The sequence below is a fragment of the Vulpes vulpes genome, chromosome 4 (genome assembly GCF_048418805.1).
Source record: "Vulpes vulpes isolate BD-2025 chromosome 4, VulVul3, whole genome shotgun sequence".
Classification (NCBI taxonomy): Eukaryota; Metazoa; Chordata; class Mammalia; order Carnivora; family Canidae; genus Vulpes; species Vulpes vulpes.
This window is the reverse complement of record NC_132783.1, coordinates 88,133,456-88,153,498: the sequence shown is the minus strand read 5'-3', so window position 1 is coordinate 88,153,498 and position 20,043 is coordinate 88,133,456. Positions and strand designations below refer to the sequence as shown.

At 54.6% G+C, this 20,043-nt stretch overlaps 1 long non-coding RNA gene across 1 annotated transcript; it reads left to right on the top strand.

Moving 5' to 3' along the window:
- Nucleotides 1-7,629: 7,629 nt before the first annotated feature.
- On the top strand, nt 7,630-14,369 carry LOC112928408 (uncharacterized). The gene is made up of 2 exons (XR_003236734.2): nt 7,630-7,856; nt 13,736-14,369. It is a non-coding gene; the product is annotated as an uncharacterized lncRNA (long non-coding RNA).
- Nucleotides 14,370-20,043: the final 5,674 nt, after the last annotated feature.

Below are 20,043 nucleotides of genomic sequence, written 5' to 3'. Positions count from 1 at the left end.
GAGCATGAAGGAGCAGGACAGGCCCTGAGACAGGTGAAAACAAGGCTGAGTACTTTTTGTCATCCCACAATGCATTTCCATCCAGCAGGGTTTCCTTGGGCATAGCCACATTCCTGGAAGTTTAGTAGGACCTGGGGATTAGGGAAGCCATTCCAGTGCTGTGGCACTGATGGTCTTGCACAGGAGGTGGATGAGGTCGGTGACTCGAGTTGTGTTGCTGTCATGGACAAGGTGACGTGGGGCACACAGGAGGAAGTGTCAGGGGGCTGGCCAAGGAGGGGAGCCTTGAAGGATGAACACACCAGGCTGTTGGGAGGGGGTGGATGTGGCAGGGATCTGAGGTTGCAGGGGGCTTGGGTATAGGGCAGACAGTGATGTGTTGGGAGCACAGGGTGCATAAAGCACGTAATAATAGGTGGTGTTGGTGGCGCAGGCTGAGAGCCAAGCTATGGGGGAGTGGGTTTCACTTTGTAGGGAACAAGGAACCGCTGAGGGTCTGGAGAGTTAGATGGTCCAGTTTGGGGTGTGCATTTCAGCAGCACTGCTCTGGACTGGAGGCAGGGGGCGGGAGTCAGGGAGAGAGAGCTATCAGGAGGCGACTGGAGTGGTTCAGGGCCAAGAGGGAGACCACCTGGAGTAGAGTGGTGGCAACAAGGTTGGGAAGAGGAGGAAGGAGAGCGAGATGCCCAATGCTCGCAGGCCCTGGAGACCACCAAGACCGGGGGAAAGTGGAGGTTACTGATGTTCTGATCTCTTTGGCTATTCAGTTAAAATTTTAGTTCTAATGCTACGGCAGGGAAACTCAAAATAGCAGTGGCCTAGTAGAGAGAAAAGACCAGGTTGGCAAGTCGCAGGCCGGTCAGTGATCCAAACTCCTGCCTCGTTGCTGGGCCGTCTTCAATATCCAGCCTTGACCGCGTGGTCCAGAATCGCTGCTCCAACTCCCACAGACACCATTGCTCTCCCAGTGGTAGGACGGAAGAGAGGAAGTGGGGTGCACCTCCTCTTTCCAGAGATAGGACTTAGAAATCTGCTGACATTCCATCGTCTGAACTTAGCACTGAGACTTTACGTGGCTGTAAGGGACGCTGGAAATTGTGGGCCGCCAAGCGCCCAGCTCAAAAACGCCTCCATTGTGGAAGAAGAAGACGTATCCGTGGAGGGACCCCTGATGATACCGTGTATGTCTGTTGGCTTCTCTGAGTGTGAGATTTCTTCTTTGCACAATGCATTCTGTGGAGAGTCATACTTATTCCTAACCAAGTAAGTGTTAAATATGATCAGCTCTCTGCCAACAACATGCTGTATTTTCCTGGACAAGGGGAGCCCTCCCATTGGGCTTTAGGTTCTCCAACCATTGAAGGAGATATTGGAAAATATTTTTAAAGTGAACTCTGTGGGGCTAGCTGAGTGGGCCCTAGCGTTCTACGAGTCTCGTATGCTTACATGCTCAATTTGAGGCATACATTTTTCTTTGGAGAGAATCTACAGCCCTCAACAGATTTACGAGGGGGTTTGTGATCCTAAAAATTTGAGGAACAGGCTGAAAGAATTACTCAGGGCCCTCCACACCTAGATTGTATGGCTCTTTTGTCCCTTCCTTGTAGGGGATCCTTGGAAAGGAGTCCATGGAAAAGATAAAGGGGATTGAAGGACTTCAGGAGGGTTGGAGGGTGAGCTCCCACCCCACCCCGACAGTACCCACAGAGGCGTGGGTGTGGTCCCCCACCCCTGGGCCTTCCCCTCCGGTCCTTGCCCTGGCTGTGTTGGGATTTGGCTGGGTGCGCGCCTGGCACACGCTGCCTAATGCCTCCCACGCGGTCCCCCAAGCTCCCAGCCAGGAGCCAGTTAGGATTTCAGAGGCACAAGTGAGCTGCTGTGTTTGGCCTGCCAGGTGAAAAGAACAGAGCCCGCATTAAGGAGAAGCTCCTCTCTTGGTATCGGCTTTCCCTTCTCAGGCGATGTCTCGGACCGGGAGCAAACCTGTCTCTCTGTCCGGAGCCAGGGATTTGATATTGTAGTGAATGGAGGTTTTCATCCCCCACTCGGCGTCTGCCCTCTGTGGCGCCTGCCGCTGGTGCCAGGCTTGGCACGTGAGCCCCAGCTGCAGGAGCCGTGGGTGGACGGGAGGAGCTGGCCTCCAGGCTCCCCCCTCCTCATCCCGCCAATGCTCAGACTCGGTGGAGGGAGAAGAGCTCCCGCCCCGACCCCCTGCACTGGAGAAGGAGCGAGGAAACGGGCACTGTCCTGGGTCTAGGTGGTGAGCATTACGTGGGAATTTCTCGACGGCCCATTGAAGAGCCACACTCACCAGAGCGGAATCACCATGCACAGTCAGGAGGGTTCGGGATAAAGCCACAAAGATGGATTTTATCAAAGGGGAATAGGAGAAGAGAAAGGCATCGTGGCACCAAAAAACGTAGAGCAGGGATGTGGGCATCTCAGCATATGGATGGCAGCAAAAAGGAGGGACAGGGTGCCCGAGAGGCCAGCCCTGGACGCTCCCTGAGGGTGGCCCAGTTAGACAGGAGGGGGCCTGGGCTGCAGTGGACGCCCCAGCACGGGGTTCTAGGAGCTGGAGAGCAGCGCCTTCCCGCAGGGGAGCTAGACCAGGAGAGGTCAGGGCTGGGTGACAGTGTGTTCCCGCGGTGGCCAGGGAGCTGGAAACGGACCTAACACCTTGACAGCGCCCGCCTGCCTAGTTCTCCCCCTTTCTCCTGTCCGCAGGCCCTCGGGCCACCTGCCTCCGCCCTGAGCTCTCGCTCAGCACAGGCTGGGGACTTGGTTCTGACAGCCTTTGACGGCAGGTGTGGGACGCAGGAGAGTGGCCAAAGGAAAACAAAAGGGGAGAAGGGAATGGCTCCGCTTTCCAAGACCTGCACACACGGGCCCGCGGCCTGGCTGCCAAGCCCTCGCTGGTCAGTTCCGCGGTTGAGGCCTGCACGTTAAGGGCGAGTCTTGTCTAAACACCACGACATTGAGGACAGCTGGACAGGACAGCGGCTCACCAAGCATTGCCTGGGCACTAGGTCCTGGGAGGGGTGTGGTGGAGATAGAGACCAAGCTAAACACGACAACCTCCTCCATGGCACCCCCCACCCCGCCTCCCCAGAGAGCTCACAGTCTGGTCACCGCGGGGTCTGTATCTGAGAGCTCCCTGGAGGTGGGGCTCAGCTGCAGGTCAGAGGTCTGACACGCGCGTCTCGAAGAGCACCCTCACAGCATTCCTGGGACGGAGGATCAGAGGTTCAGAGACGCTACGTAACCTGCCTAGGACCACGCATCGGGGGAATTTTAAGCCGTTCTGTCTGCATCCAAAGCCTGCCTGCAGACCACACCCACCCACTCTTCTCTGCCGGACGAGGTTTGGAAGGACACGTGGGTGTGGCCTGCAGCCCCACGGGGAGCTGGTCTTGGCCGCAGCAGTCATTCCTGGCTGGGAACACGTCGAGGTGAAAGGACCTTCTGCTCCGAGGCCACCTGTTGGCCGAGGTACCAGGCTCCGTGGAGCGTTTGGGGGTGAAGAGGTCAGTAGGAAAGAGATGGCAAGTGTGTTAAGGCCACAGGTGTGGAGCCAGACAGATCTGTGCCCTCCTCTGAGTGGGGGGGCCCAAGGTGAGGGCCAACACATCTCGAAACGTCAGCTTTGTCCTCTATAGAACCCCGGCCGCTGTACCTCATTCATCGCACTGCTGTAGCGACTACATGAGATGTAATGTGCCCCCCACACAGGGCCTGACACGAGGAGGACCCCGGGATAGTGCCCATGAGGTGCTCCTGGGATTCGCAGGCGGGGAGAGGGCAGGAGAGGTGGGGACGATGCTGGAAGGCTTCCTGTTTGGTGTTTGTTTTCGTGTCTCCCTGTAGAGTCCTCTTCTTTGAGCCTCTCCGCTCTCACTCATGCTGGATCTCTGGGACCGGCCATCCCTCCAGTGACTGTGCGTGCGTGAGTCGTAGTGTCCATCTGGCCGCAGAGCTCTGGAAGCCTCGGGCACGGCCGTCCCTCCGCCCCTTCCCGGCAGCTCCAGCTCAGGGGCTTCTGCGGAGCCATGAGGCCAGCCGTGGCTCAGCAGGCCCTGCCCCGCACATCCCCACCCCAGCTCCTGGAGCGGGGACCCCTGCTCCTGAGCAGCCTGCGGACCTTCTGCCGCTGTTTGCGTTGGCCAGGAGGCCGGAGAGAGCAGCAGAGAGGAGTCCAGAGGCCCAGCCTAGCACCTGCCACCTGCAGACGCGGGCCAGGTTGCTCACCCTCGCGGTGCGGTGAAGCCCTAGGCCCTGGCCTTGCCCGGGTCCACAGCAGAGGGTGACAGTTTTGCCCACGGGGCAGCAAACACTGCCAATGAGGTGAGATTTAGTGGGTGCACACCTCAGTCCACTGGTGGGCTGCCCAAGGGATGGTCCACAGGGGCGTGAGACGTGGACAGACCTACGCAGCCTTACGTTCCTCATTTGCCCCTCTTGATTCCTCGTCTTGCTTCTTGTGTTCCCCGCAGTGCTCCTGGACTGGGGCCACCTCCCAGATGAGCTGCTTGTGCCCGAATCCTTGTCTTGGGGTCTGCTCCTTAAGAGCCCGGGTACAGGACAGCCATGGCTGGGGTGTGCTGTCTCTGCGACCCGTTGGCACCAGCCCAGCTGGTGTTCCCTCAGCTTGCCTGCCTTGCCCACGTTCCTGGAATGTGGAGTGAAGTCAGACCCCTCTGCTCGCCGCCCTGGGTTATGGTGACCTTGCGTTCCCCACATCTTCCTCGATGGCAGGAGGAGACAGTTGGGAAAAAAATTAAGCGGCTTTGGGCTGGCTCCAGGAAGAGCAGCAGGCCGCTCCCTCAAGCCTCCTGTAAAATGGGTGTGCCGGCTTTATATTTAGAGGGAACACTGTCAGGGGACAGGGGAAAAGGGCTGACTCATCAGGTCCTAATGACACTAACAAGCAGCATCTGCCAGCGCTCCCGGGGCTCCGTCGCGGGGGTGATTTACTTTCTGGGGCTCCAACATCAGAGCCTCCATCTCTGCCTCCCTGGAGTGTGTCATGCTCTGGCTTTTCACAGGAAAGCTGCCTAACGCCATGGCAAAAGCAAGGTAATAAAATATTCATCTGCTGAGGCCAGAGGATGGAAGCTCTCGGGTCCTCCAGGAGCAGCGGAGCCCTAAATTAAAGACACGCACAGACCCAGACAAAAGCATATGCCCACCCAGCAGACATTCCCAGGCACGGTTAGGAGCAACACAGCCTCATGCATGTACAAAAGCACGTGCCTGAACATGCACACGAACATGCAGGTGCACCGGTCGTCCACCTGTGCAGCACACGAGCCCATACTAAGGATGCACGCATGTGACAATGTGGGCACATGCATGTGCATTGCATGTACCCATGAACCCCCACTGCATGCCTGCACCCGCACACGTGTTGTCATGAAAAGTGACGTCTCCCTAGCGGTTGGATCGGGGGCAGCAGAGCCCATCACCCAGCCCTGACTTTTGAATGATAGCTGCCCATCTCGGCCGTCCTGCGGAAGCTCGGCTGTGTCAGGCAGAAAGCAAATGCTGTGCTGGGGCAAGTGTGACTCAGAGGTGAGTTATACAACTCCATTCAGCCTGTCTGTCTGCCCACCCGGGATGGGGAGGATGAGAAAAGCCTGCAAATGTGAACGCCAAAAGGGCTGCTGCTCTTCTGGAAGCTTCCACATTGTCATGTCTCTTGTCCACACTAGTGGAGGCTGAGGATCCCTGGGGGGAGAGGGCGGTTCCAGGAGCCACTGCACTGCACTGTCCCACTCGTGACTGTGTGCTTGGTCACAGGAGCACCTTCTGTCGGAAGGGAGGCCATGCGAGGGTCATCTTCCCTCCAACCGGCTCCTGCCTCCTTCCCTCCAACCGGTGCGCTGTCCGGGGCTCCATCACACCTGCAAAGAGAGCAGATTGGCCCCTGGGCTTGTGAGGTAGGGTACATATGTTAGCCTGTGTCTACCAAGGTGAAAGGGGATCCTGCGTTCAGATTGTCCTAGAAGCTCGGACTGAGCAGCTCACCATTAAAGGACTGATGCTAGACATAAGGGTTTCGTTTTGTTTTGTTTTAAAGATTTTATTTATTTATTCATGAGAGACAAGAGACAGAGGCAGAGACACAGGAGAGGGAAAAGCAGGCTCTCTGCAGGGAGCCCGATACGGAACCGATCCTGGGACTCTAGGATCACGCCCTGGGTGGAAGGCAGGTGCTTAACCACTAAGCCCCCCAGGCGTCCCAAAACATGAAGTTTTTAAATTTTTTTTAATTTTTATTTTTTTAATTGGAGTTCAATTTGCCAACATATAGCATAACACCCCGTGCTCATCCCATCAAGTGCCCCCCTCAGTGCCCGTCACCTAGTCACCCCCACCCCCCGCCCTCCTCCCCTTCCACCACCCCTTGTTCGTTTCCCAGAGTTAGGAGTCTTTCATGTTCTGTCTCCCTTTCTGATATTTCCCACTCATTTTTTTCTCCTTTCCCCTTTATTCCCTTTCACTATTTTTTATATTCCCCAAATGAATGAGACCATATAATGTTTGTCCTTCTCTGATTGACTTATTTCACTCAGCATAATACCCTCCAGTTCCACCCATGTCGAAGCAAATGGTGGGTATTTGTCGCCAAAACATGAGGTTTTTGAAGCCACTCCTGTTCACAGACCTTCTGTCCCTCCCTGGGATGCTGCGTCTTTGCATATATCCATTCTGCAATCGTCCTCCAAACATGTACCAAGGCCTAGGGCCTGAGGTGGCAGCCTTGACCATCCTTAAGATCTCTTGGTCTATGAGGGAAGCAGACAAGGTCTAAGAGATCGTTGTAATGTGCTTGTCGTGGGGATGGTGGTGGTGACTCTAAGTGCTTCTGGAAGGGTAAGAAGTTGGCCAGGCAAAGAAAGAGGTATGTGTGTGAACAGGTAGGAGGGGGGTGAGGTGTGGAGGACTAAAGGGTGGGGAGGAGGGAGGCTTAAATTCTGAGCAGAAAAAGCAGCATTCACAAAAAAAAAAAAAAGGTTTTCTACACAGGCAATGGCTGGCCAGGGGCTGGTGGCCTACAGCTCACAGGCAAGCCCAGCTGATTTCCTATTTTGTAAATAAAGCTTTATGGGTGCACAGCCATGGCCACTCACTTACGTATCATCTTTGGCTGCTTTGGGGCTACAATGGCAGAGTTGAGTCATCATAGCACGGCCTCCGAACCCTAAAATATTTACTGCCTGACCCTTTTTTTAAAAAATTGCCAACCCCTGTTCTAGATCTATCAATTAATTCTAGAGCCCGTCATAGAATCCCTGAAACCAACAGCACATATCTAGAACCCACAGCATTAGAATCCAGCACAGCGCTCCAGAGCTCCTGTAAGGGCGACCTTTGTGTAGGATCCACAAGTTTACAGGGAGCTTTTGCGTCGATTTCCCCATTTAATCCTTTCTCAGGCCTGCGTGAGTTTAATGGTAATTTTATCCCAATTTTGCAGATGAAAAAACTAAGACAAAGGGAAATGAAGGGACTTGCTAAAGACCACATGGCTGGGAGATGCCGAGTCCCAGGCAGCTTGGTTCCTACATCCCGTGCTCTTTCCACCACATTAACCCGCAGATGTTTCTCCGATGCACATTCCACCCCTGAGCTGCCCTCCCTGACGGTCCACTTCCCTCCTCTCCGTCCTAACATCCCTGCTGCGGAGGAGGATGCCTTTTGTGCATTGTGTTGTCTTGGGGGGAGAGGGTTCGGAGGAGAATCGAATTTCCTTTCCGTGTCTGTTCGCCGGTGCCCGGTGCACCCTGGGACGCTAACGAACAGTGACAGACGAGCTTCCATGGACTGGTGAGTGTGAAGAACCAGTGGACCAGGTAATTCCGATCCACCTCCCCAGAATGCCATCCCAGAGGGGGCCCCGGGGTGCCAGGGATGGCCCTGGCCCTGGGCCCTGGTGGGGGCCGAGCTGGGAGGGACCCAGCTGTGTCCCCGTGGGGGTGGGCACCCCCTGCCACCTACTCGGAGCATAAGGATTGCACTGCCCTTGCTCATTTGTTTGCACGGGAGCTGCTCTTAATGGAATTACATTCCATTTATTAGCTACAAGGACCTGTGATGTGGCTGTGTTGTATCAGGCGCATTCTGAAGACCCACCCCTGCCATGCACACGTGCACACACACACACACACGTGTGCACACACATGCACCTTTCCTGCAGCTCCACTCTGCTGCTGACTGGAGCCCTGCATGCTGTGGGTAACACATTTAGCTCGATAAAATATAATATACGACGGGATCATATTTAACAAGGAAAACAGGGCCCGAATGGACAGAGGAGCAGTGTGGCTGGGTTGCCATGGAAACCTCTGGTTCGGAATTTCCTGACTCCTAGGAGATTACATTTTCAACCTTAATGCTGTATTAACATAAGCTTTGGCACTTAATGTCTCTGTTTTTCACCTCCCCTCTTTCCTTTGCTCACAGACACAAAAAATTAAAAAAAAAAAAAAAAAGCTTTGGGGATGAGCTGGGGAGGAGGGGAGAGGCTGCACTTCATGAAAGGCCAAACAGGATCCGGTCCAGAGCAGCAGCCACCGCACCCGGGCGAGGCGCTCTGCGGTTTTCAGAGAGCATCCCATCCATTATCTGCCATGACCTGCAGACAGGCCCGCGCAGGCCACCTGCCAAATGCCTCTTGAATCCATCCCTTCCTCCCTGTCGCACTGCCACTGACCTTTTCGTCTCTCCCGGAGCTGTTGCAATAGCTTCTCACGGCCTCCCTGCTTCCAGCCCATGCCCTCCTGTCCCCTCTTGCTGCCTGAGTGATCTTTCTGCACCGCAGATTTGTTCATCTTGCCGTTGGCGTCCGAGCCTCCAATGGCCCCCCCCAGGTACAGACTGAGTTCCCAACTCCTGTGCATTCAAGGATTAATACTTCTGTCACAAGCTCCTTGCCAGCGGTTCCCGCTGCATCTCCCACCCTCCAGCCCCGGGGAGGTGACGCTGCGCTTTCTGAACTCGCCGAGCACTTCCAGGTGCCATGCATCTGCTCGTGCCCTGAGCTCAGCCTGAACCCCTGGCCTTTCCCATCATTGACCGAGTCTTAACTTCCCTTGAGACACAGCTTGCCACCACCTACTTCTGAGGTCCCCTGCCCACGTGCTTGCCATGTTCCATGGCACTTGTACTGAAGGCTGTTGGATTCCTTCCCAACCGATGGCCCCTTGGGCCTTCATGCAACTGCCCCCTCCAACCGTGTTGGGAATCTGTCAGGCCCAAGGGTTGTGCCTCCTCACCACCATCTCCTCCTCCCTCCCAGAATGGTTCTGGCACAGTCTAGGTACTCACATGGCAGTAGTGAAACTGAGTTTATAGATAAAGCACTGAGACTCTGAGAGGTCAAGATGAGTCAGCCCCCCTTGTCTGGTAAGAGGCCAAGTTGGTATCTCTCTCCTGTCACTGTTCTCCCCTGCCTCTCTGCTTGCTCTGGGGTTTCAACATCACCTGCAACCCACTAATCCCCTCTCTGTTTGCAGCGCTACACACGTCTTTTCTCTGCCAAACACTTCTTTCCTTCCCTTATGCCTTCTCTACCAGCTGCCCAATAGCTTTGGACCCGTGGGGCCACTGGAAAGCCTAGATCTGGGACAGAAAGGCTCAGAGACCCTTCAATTCATAGAAAAAACCATGACTCTTCTATCTGGTGAAACTTTCCATTCTTCTAAAAAAAAAAAATGAGGTTCTCAAGGTTGCAAGGAATAGCCACTTGGGCACGCAAGCTCATGCCTTGGTGTTTCACAGTAAGGATCCAGGGAGGCAGAGTGAAGGCCAGCATCTCCACTACCACGAGCAGTGACTGGCTGCCACCCCCTACGCACCAAATTATGTCCACCCGGAACCTCAGGAGGGGATGTTAATCGGAATAAGAATCTTTGCAGACGTAATTAGTGGGAGGGTCTTGAGATGAGCTCCTCCTGATGAGGTTGGACTCTAAACCAATGGCAGGCATCCTTTTAGAGGTGGGAAGGAAAAGACACACAGAGACACAGGAGAGCAGGTGATATGAGGATCCCAGGGAAGTCAGACACAGAAGTGGGAGGAATGGGTCACCAAGGATCGCTGAATGCAGAGTCAGCAGAAGCTAGGACAGAAGCTGGAACGGAACGTCTCTGAGAGCCTCTGGAGGGAACCAGTCCTGTGACACCCTGCTCTCAGACCTCTGGCCTCTGGCACTGACAATCAATGTCTTTTGTTTCAAGCCTCTCCATTCGTGGTGACTTGTTACCTATGCAGCCCTAGGAGATGCAAACAACCAGGCAGTGCAGCAGGGCAAGTGCCAGCAGAATCATGGGGAATGAGGACTGGGGGCTCATCACCCATGGGTGCCCACTCTGTGCCTTACCCTGGCACCCCTAGGCTCCTTCCCGTTTCTTTGTTGATGTCCAGCTGCCTCTGTCCTGCCACACCCCCCTCCTCCCTGTGTCTCCAACTCAGGCTCTCCCTGGGTTCCATCTGCTCCAGGGTCTGCAGCGTGAACAGTCCCCCATGTCCCTCTGTCGGCGGTCTTGCCACTTCCCTTACGCCTGCCCACCAGCCAACTCTCTCACCACATTTCTCCCCTCCAGGAGAGGTGATCTGATAATGGTTAACCACCGTCATCCTCAAAGGGCCACGCTTCACTCCAGGCCCCCTCATGGGCAGGAGACCTTGGTCCTGCTCATCCCGGTCAAGGTCCCCCAGGGTCCGGGCAGCTGTGACCAGAGAGGCGGGCCATGCACAGGGAGGGGGGCTCTCTCTGTGAGGGCAGGACAGGTGACCAGAGCCAACCCCAGACTGGAAACTTCCCTGAGGCTGAACTTCCTGCAGAACTGGCCACCAGGGAGGGGAAGGGGAGGGGGAAAAACAGTTCTTTAAAGTGTAAGAAGAAGGGCATCATCAACTGAAGCTTTTGAAAAGCCCACATTGCAACCGGCTTACCTCCTTCTCCAGAGGATAGCTGCCTTTGTCGAGCTGCTTGGAAGTGCTCATTGCTCTGGGGCAGCCCGACAGCCGCCGGTGACAGCAGGTGGGGGCCCGAGAGGCTGGGTGGGAGGAGCCGGCTGCCAGGGCCCTGGCTGAACTGGGCGCAGCCTGGGCACCAGTGGTGTCTGCAGAGGGCAAGGACGGCGGCTCCCGTGTGTCAGGCTCCTCTGGCTACAATCTGCTCCCTGCAGGCTCCTGTGAGCTGTACCGTGCTGGCAACGGCCCAGACGTCCTCTCGTTCACTCTCCCCAGGCCGCAGGATGTGGGCATCAGGGTTGGGACCGCTTGTACAGGTCAGAGGATGCAGGTGTGAACATCCGAGGTCATGGGATGAGTAAGCGACGGAGTCGGGATTCCCACATGGGCCAGACGGGGCTAGAGACCATCAGCCAAATGCACTGCACGTTCCCGGAGTGGATCCTGGGGTGTGGGGATGCTACAGGGACAACTGGTGACAGTTGGTTATGGGTTCCAGATCAGGTAATAGTTGGATTATCAAGGCTAAACCTCCCGATTTTGATACCTACCCTGTAAACCGTGGAGGGTCTTATTAAGAAATATACACCGCAGAGTTTCAGAGTCATAGGGGGCAGGTCCCCAACTCAGTCTCAAATAGCTCAGGACAAAACTCCAGAAAATTATAAGGTCAGTGAGATGAAATCTGACAACTGGAGAATCCAGTGAATCCGATGTAGGGGACCCTCGACTCCTCCCACAATCTGTACATTTGAAACCATATGAAAATTAAAACTGTTAAAAAAGAAAAGTTCAAAGTACTAGCTTGTATTTTTTTAAAAGATTTTATTTTTTTTTTTATTCATGAGAGACACAGAGAGAGAGGCAGAGACACAGGCAGAGGGAGAAGCAGGCTTGCTGCGGGGAGCCTGATGTGGGACTCGATCTCAGGACCCTGGGATTGCGGCCTAACCACTGAGCCACCCAGGGGCCCTGCTCTTTGTATTTTTTAAAGCAGCTTTCACGAGGTATCGTTTCCACACATGAACTCCACGTAGTCAAAGAGTGTGCTGTGATAACCTGTGACATATGCACACAGCCACGAAGCCGTCACCACTGCCAAGAAGGTGAACGTGCCTGTCACACCTGGAAGTCTCCTCCTACCCTTCATAGCTACTCCCTGTCACCCCTTCCCATGCCCCCAGCCCCAGCCGCAGCCCCAGACAGCTCCCTTCTGTTGCTTTAGATTGTTGGCATTTCCTAGAATTTTATATACATGGCATCATACAGTATGCACTGTTTTTAGCCCGTCTCCTTTCACTCTGTAGGATTATTTTGAGATTCATCCATATTATACTGTGTATTGATAGCTCATTTCTTTTTATGGCTGAATAGTATTCCACTCCAAGGATACACCATTTTGTTTATCCATTCCTCTGCTGATGGATATTTGGGTTGTTTGCAGTTCTTGGCAATTATGAATCAAGCTGCTGTGAAGATTTGTGTGCAGTTCCTTGTATGGACATATGTTTTCATTTCAACAGAATGACTGGCTCATACAATAGTATGTGTTAACTTTCTTTTTTTTTTTTTTTAAAGACTTATCTACTGGGGAGCCTGGGTGGCTCAGTCGGTTCAGCAGCTGACTCTTGATTGCGACTCAGGTCATGATCTCAGGGTCCTAGGATGGAGCCCTACAACAGGCTCCATGCTCAGTGGGGAGTCTGCTCGAGAGTCTCTCTCTCCCTTGTGTTCTCTCTCTCTCTCAAATAAATTTACTTATTTGAGAGAGAGAGAGAGAGCACGAGCAAGCAGGGGGAGGTGCAGAGGGAGAGAGACTCTCGAGCAGACTCCCCACTGAGTGCAGAGCCCTATGCAGGGCTCGATCTCAGGATCCTGAGCCGAAATCAAGAGTTGGATGCTCAACCGACTGGGCCACCCAGGCTCCGCTACACGTGTTCACTTTCTAAGAAGCTACAAAACTGTTTTCCAAAGTGGCTGTGCCCCCAGCAGCGTGGACAGGTTCTGGTTTCTCCACATGCTAGCCTCAGTGTTGACTGACTTGGCATCGCCAGCCGCTTTGATTAGACCCATTCTAGCGGATTCTAAGTGGTCTCTCACTGTGGTTTTCGTTCCCATTTCCCTGAGGACTGGTGGTGGGGATGTTATCACTATGCCTTTCCCTCTCTGACTCCCCTGGGCGAAGACGTACATGCCACAAGCCTGGCAAGCTCAGGGACTGCCGTCCTGCAGCCCAAAGGTGGACAGTCAAGTCCATGACAGGGAGCATGGAAGCGCTTGGGCCCCGGTTGAAGACTGAAGTCCCAACGTAGAGCACAGGGTACGCGCCCACAGAGGTATTGGCCCCGTGGCTCCGATGGGTAGAGACTGCCTTTCAGACCACCACCGGCTCAGCAGCCAAACCTGGGGCTTTTCGAGTTAATCAGTAAACAAGATGCAACAGGTCCTAACCCTTAGCCTTCATTCATTTACTCAACAACCATCAAGTGCCTCTCAAGCCCTCAGTGCTGTGACCGTTACGTGTTTGACAGGCTTTGTGTGGGTCTTAGGTTTTAGGCAACTCTCAGAGTACAAGTCAAAACCCCTACGGATGATGTTCAGGGCCTTTCTTGATCAAGTTCCTAAATTTAGGTTTTCCTACCACATTCTTTCGCCCAACCTGTGTCCCAGGCTCTCACAGATGCCCAGCGTCCCAGGCCTGCCAGCTCCTTCCCACCTCTCGGCCTTAATCTTCGCTCATGCTTCTCTCTCTCAGCTGCTGGAGAATGACTCAGCCAGCTGGAGCACCAAGCCTCCCTCGGGGCCTCCTCGTCCCACAGAAAGAACTTCCTGGGGCCAGTCCTCTGCGTGGTGTGCAAGGGCTGTGGGCTCCCGAGGGCCAAGATGCTATTGCCTGGGCCCGTCCTAGCACAGACGTCTAGTCAGCCAGTCAATGTGGACCGACCCCGGCTGATTGCTGCACCGCACCCTCCCTCTCTGCATCTGGGGGCTACGGGGACTCGCCGCCTCCGCATGCACACACCACATGTGGTTCACAAATCACTCCAAATGCCGGAGGTGGCACCTGCTACATTCTAGAAAGTTAAATACCTTTGCCACCTTGCCCACCATTACCTGGAACAGCCATTATCATTGTGTGAACACATGGCCCAGGAGTTTAAACACTATAACCAATTAGTTTCTCAGGGTGCGTCATCTTAAACACGCCAAGCTCCACGAGATATGAGCTGGTCCTGGAAGCTTTCTTTTCTTCCCTTCTTTTTTTTTTTTTTTTTTTTCTCCTCTTGTTCCAGCAGCACTTACCCATCTGTACTTCCACCACAGAGCTATTCCCACTAGAAATGCCATGAAACCTTTCAAATAAAATATTTAACGTGTGGATTCAGTAATTTTATGTTGTGAGTAATGAAACCTTTATTTAGGTCCCACCTTTTATTAAACCTCAGGGTTCTCCTTTGGTCTCTAATGACATTACGTTGCGTCAGAGTTAGACGGTTTTTTACAGGGGGCTGTATTATTTGTTGTGACTCGGTAATGCTAATGTTTAAATTTTGAGTCCTTTTACTGCTGATTAAACCTCTAAAGACTATAGCAGAATTTCCGCTTCACTGCTAGAAGAAAAGAAAACAGCTCGGTTTGTATTGAGGAGATCACTTGAAGAATGTGCGGGAAGGTTGCTGCATTTATGAATAAAGCGAGGCATTATCATTTTTAATAGGAATTAAACAGCTAGAGGGAGAAGTCGGGCAATGCTGTGATCAGTGCAAAGGAAAACAATCTAACAATTTTAATTAACTGTATTTTAATAGCTTTAGTTATAATTGAATAATTTAAATACCAAGGGAAACAGTTAAATCTCCTAAAAGCCTTTTTTTATTTACATTTTAAATACAGTTCACGGTGAAGAGATGACAGTATGTGTGCTGGGGGGAAATCGCCGGGATGACTCCAGCAGCCGGGCAAGCCTGGAAGAGGCAGGATGGAACCTGGAGTGATCGTGGGCCAGGGGCTTGCTCAGAAGGGAGAGATGGCCTCCTGAACGGCCCCGGGGGGCAGACGTGGGCAGCGAGGGGTTCCCCGCCCACCAAGGACCTGCAGCACATCTGCTGCTGCAGCCCCTCCAGCTAGTGGGGCCTGGAGTGAGTCTCCGTATTCACTCGACATTCAAGGGATATTTATTGCCCGCCTGCAGTAATAACCACCATGGCAGTACTAAAATAGTAGAAATAATAGCCGGCACTCACTGAAAGCTTCCTGAATATTCGGGACTGGAGATAATGGAAGAGGGAGAGAGAGAGAGAGAGAAGGGAGAGGAGGACAAGGAAACAGAGGAGGAGGTCCCCACCCTCCTGCAGAGATAGATGAGCCAACTACCAAATAAACAAAATAAGCATAAATTATGGTAAGAGGCCTATAGGAAGTAAAATGGGATGCTAAAACAGATGAAAATGGGGTGGGGGGATAATTTTGGACAAGATGGGCAGGGATGGTTCTTCCCTGGAGTTGGTATTTATGTCAAGACTTTGAGAAGTGCAGGATGGGGGCTGGTATTGAAGTCTGAAGCAGCTAGGTAGAGCTTTCCTGCCAGATAAGCAGCATATGCAAAGGCTCTGAGGTGGGGAAGTGAGGTAGCATTTGGAGGAATGGAGAGAAACTAGCAGGAGCCAGCCATAGGGAGGAGAAGATGGTGCAAGGTAGAGTGAAGAAGCTTCCAGGGCACATAGGCTTCCGAGCAGCCATTGGGAGGTTTTAAGCAGTTGAATGATGCAATTTGGTCAGTGATTCACAAAGATTTTCCTGCTATTTAATTAAGCCTTGTGCTGGGGTTTGATCTCCTCCTTCCCTCACCCCTGTGGGCCCATTCAGGCACGATCGCCCTTCCCTGGATGATGGCTGATGTGCGAGTGCCCAACCTCCACCCCATCCCATGCACTGTGCCTGGAGCCCTGCCCCTTGGCCAGCCCCTCTGGCAGAGTTCCTAACGCCCTAGTTCCTACACATACCCCATCTGGGAGCTGGCCTTTATTCCACGTCCCTTGCTGATCGGGGCCCAGTGTGGAACTGAACAGACTTCCCCAACCACCGCCAACCACCAGACCATGAAGAGGTGGCTCTCAAACCTCTCAGGTTCTACATAGGGATCCTCCCGCTACTGCATGGCCAGCTGTGGGCTGGGGCCACCAAAGCGCAAGGGGTCCCTGTATACTAACCAAGAGCTTCCCCTTGGGAGACCAGCCCACCCACTGCCCACCCAGTGCCTCTCCCTCCCTTCTCACCAGCCTACTGGGAAAAGCCCTTTGTGACCTGCGGCCAAGTCCTACTGCAGCATGAGAATCTCCATCAGTGCTAACGAGGAATCCTAGGAGTAGCAAGTGTCCACCTCAGCAGAGACTGGCACTGGGAGATGGCAAGATGCCCTCTGGGGGTAGCAGCTGGGGTCACAGCAGACGCTGCTAATGGACAGTGTTTTTGGATTGCCATCCCCTTCCATTAGGGGCTGGGCACTCCCACAGCTCCAGGCTGCTCTGGGATGCCCAGGATCCTCTCCTGCTGGGGAAGGCCGGGCTGTTTCACTAATGGGGCCACCATCCAGCTCAGAGAACAGCAGGGGAAAGCGGCTGCCTGAGCAATCCGTTTCTTCCTCCCTGGAACCCCACTGGCTTCTTGGAGGGCTCGAAGCAGGAGGGACCAGCTCGGACTCCAAGTGTAAGCAAACAGGCTGCGCTGACAGGTCTGGACCTCAAGTGCCTTCATGAAATGATGCAGAGTATATTCATCCCACAGGGGATGAGGCAGGCTGCGTGGGGCAATGGGGGGGGTCTGTGACTCAGAGCCGAGCCACCTCAAGCATACTGTCGACCCTGCTGCACATGCTTGAATTTGTGAAGTGCCCCTTGAGATGAGTCCTGTCATCCCAGCTTCACAAAGAGGGAGCAAACAGCAGAAGGTGTGGCAATGTGCCCACGTCCCCCAGCTGGTGCGCGATGATGGATCGCGCCAGGCTGGCCCCTGTCCTCAACCGCTACGCCGTTGACTCGCCCCAACACCAGCCCTGGCCTGACCTTTGCTGGCACGTGCCACCAGGCCGCATCACCCATGCCGTGCTCACGCTTGCTCACCCGAGAACAGTTACCAGGGGCCTCCTCGGCGCCTCTCATCGATCTCATTTATGGATGAAGAAACCGGTGCTGGGAGACACAAGGTCCTACAGCAGAGCATACACTTATTCATCTCCTTAAACTTGGGCTAGTGGTCCCGCCAGGCTCAGTTTCTCCACAACCCGGTGGTGCCCCTCAGGTTAGTTGCAGCGGCTGGGGGTGCCTGGTTTCACCATCCACAGCAGGGCGGCTGGGCCAGGTCCAGAAAGGCAGCAGGCAAGGCGGGGAAGGGCCAGAGCTTCCTGAGGGATAAGAGTGCAGAGAATCCAAGTGTGGAGAGTCTGAGTCCAAAGCTCAAAGAAGAAGGACCTGGATGGTGGTGGAGGGGAAGTGCAGGGGTGGAGGGTGGCATCAAATGTGCCTTCCTGCCCACAGTAGTCACAGGGTCAAGGGGAGCCCAGGTGTGTATCCTGCTGGGGACAGCTCAGGGCTCTCTGCTCCGTGTGTCTGGAGTCCAAGGCTGAACACGGAGCGTGACCACATCCTGCTCTAGCACCTCCCTGGAAGGCTTGCCCCTTGGAGGAGCCCCCGGCCTGCCCCAAGGGAAATTGGAGGAGGAAGGGGCACAGTGGGCCTGGGCAGAGGGGCCAGGAGGAGAGAGGGAGGCTGAGATTGGGGAGGTGGGCGGTGGCAAGGCCACGGGGAAGGGGTTGCAGTATGGGAGTCTCACATCCTGTCCTGGGTGTACAGTTCTCCCCTATTGGACCGAAGCACTTAATTCTCCAGCTGCTGGGAGGTTATTAGCTGAGAGCACTCCACGGTCAGCCCTCCTTAGGGATCCACGTAGCTAAGGAAAGCTGTCAAGGTCACAGCCCCTCACTGACCAGCCACATGGACAGGGAGGAGCCCCGTCCCTTTGCCTAAACTCAGAACCACTCTGAAGGGCCACCAGCTTCCGAGTTCCCCACCGGGCCAGCTTAGGCTTTGCTGCCCCTGCATCCCTGCCCGATTTCTCCCTCAGCTCCTTCCTACTTTCTTCCCTTCTCAGGCAGGTGTGAATCCCGAGAACCTAATTCACATCCCATGCCAATCTGCAGCTCAGAGCCTGCTCCCCAGACAGCCCAACCTGCAATAGCCACCGACCAAAATTTCACATGTACTCAATCAATCTGCATCTAGTTCCTGTTAGGGACAAGACATATCTGGGCCCTGGGGACAGATCCGCATAGGAAATGTCCTTGTGCTCCCTTCTGGCCGGGTAGCCAGGCAGGGAAGCCTATCTGGGTGCTGAAACGTCGTGGCGGCCGTCACGCGGCCTGGCTCCTGGAAGGCCTACCCGGGGCCACTTGTTTTCCCGGCGTGCATTCCCAGTGTCCTAGACATGAAAGGTAGGAAGGGGCTGACCCTGCTTCTGAGGCTGGGCTCCTCGGCCAGTCAGCCTGTCTGGCCCTACATACCTTCAGTGACAGGGGATTCCCACAGTCCTGGGCAGCTCTGCAGACATGAGACGTGCTTGTAAAGAGTCCACCCCCGCCCCCCTGTAGTCGTCCCCACACTGGCCTTATTTTCACCCTTGGTCTTCTAGGAAAAGTCCCTTGTAGGGTTGCTGAATGGGTTTGGGAATCCCTGAGCAGGTAAGGAGGTGCATCACTGAGAGAAGCCCAGAGCACATGGCAAGGGGAGGCGCCCCACCACCCAAGTCTCCAGAGAAGGGGGTCTAATGCTGCTGGGTGTCTGCCCTCGTAGGAGGTGTCTCCTGCCTGAGCCTCGGTTTCCCCTCCAGCCTAGGCCTGTGCTCTCGCATTCAGAACAAGTATTCTCAGGATAAAGCATAACTTGGGAAACGCTGCAGGACTTCTCAGTGCCTGCATGGTTCTAGTGCACATGGGAGACCTGCAAGAGCAGAACAGAACACGCAACACCTCCCCTAAGCTGCTGCTCCTGCTATTTCCCCTCCTCCTCCTCCTCCTCCTCCTTCTCCCTTTTCTGCAGGACGTCTCTCAAAGGCAAACATTTTAGAGAGCGGGCCTTAAAAAAAAAAAAAAAAAAGGCTGCTTTCAGAACTTTCCAGAACTGCCCCTGTTCTTGCTCAAAAGAGGAAGAGGAATTCCATCCTGGTGGAGGCTTGCAGCAGAATGAGGGAGGAGTGGTATCTGGGGGAGGAGGAGACGGAGGCCAGTGAGGAGGGGCAGGGGAGGCAGGGCGCCCCTCCTCTCACCTTCCCCAGAGTTGAGGGCGGGGGCGGAGGGGCCCATCTGGTAGGCCAGGGCGAGAAGCCTGGGGAGGCTTGGGTGGCATGACAAGTGCCATGCTATGGGCCGACAACGCAAACGCGGGCGTGGGCCAGGCCGTCCTTCCTCCCTGCCGGTTCAGATGCTCGGTCACCAGGCACTGGCTTCCATCCTCCCTGACATCTGAATTACAGCGAGGCGGGAGGCAGGGCCCGGCCGGCTCCGGAGCAGGGAAATGATAAACAGATGTTGGAGGACTAAGGGGCAGGATGTGCTGGAAAGGTTTGTGGTACCTCGGGCCTGCTTGCAAGAGCCTCTCTCCCTGGGGGACCCAGAGGGCAGTGAGGCCACAACAAAGAGAAACCGGTGGCAGAGGGGGTGAAGGCCACGGGCTTTGAAGTCCCACAGGCCTGGGCACGAATCCCGACTCTACCACTTGCTCGCTGCGTGACCTTGGACAAGTTGTTTAACCTCGTGTGTCAAGTAGGGAAAATAATAACTCCTTACTCAGACCGTGGCTTTGGGCGGATTAAAGGAGATGCTGCACGGAGAGGACTTCACATAGGGCCTGGCACACAACCCTCGACAAATGGTGGCTGTTTGTGCCCAGAACGAAAGCTGACTTGTCCCGTGAGTACGGACTGTGCCCTGCTCGGTGCCAGGTGCCAGGCACAGACCCAGGCAGGCCTTGAGCCTGGCCTATGGAGTCGACGGGCAGGGAGAGGCTGTGCCAG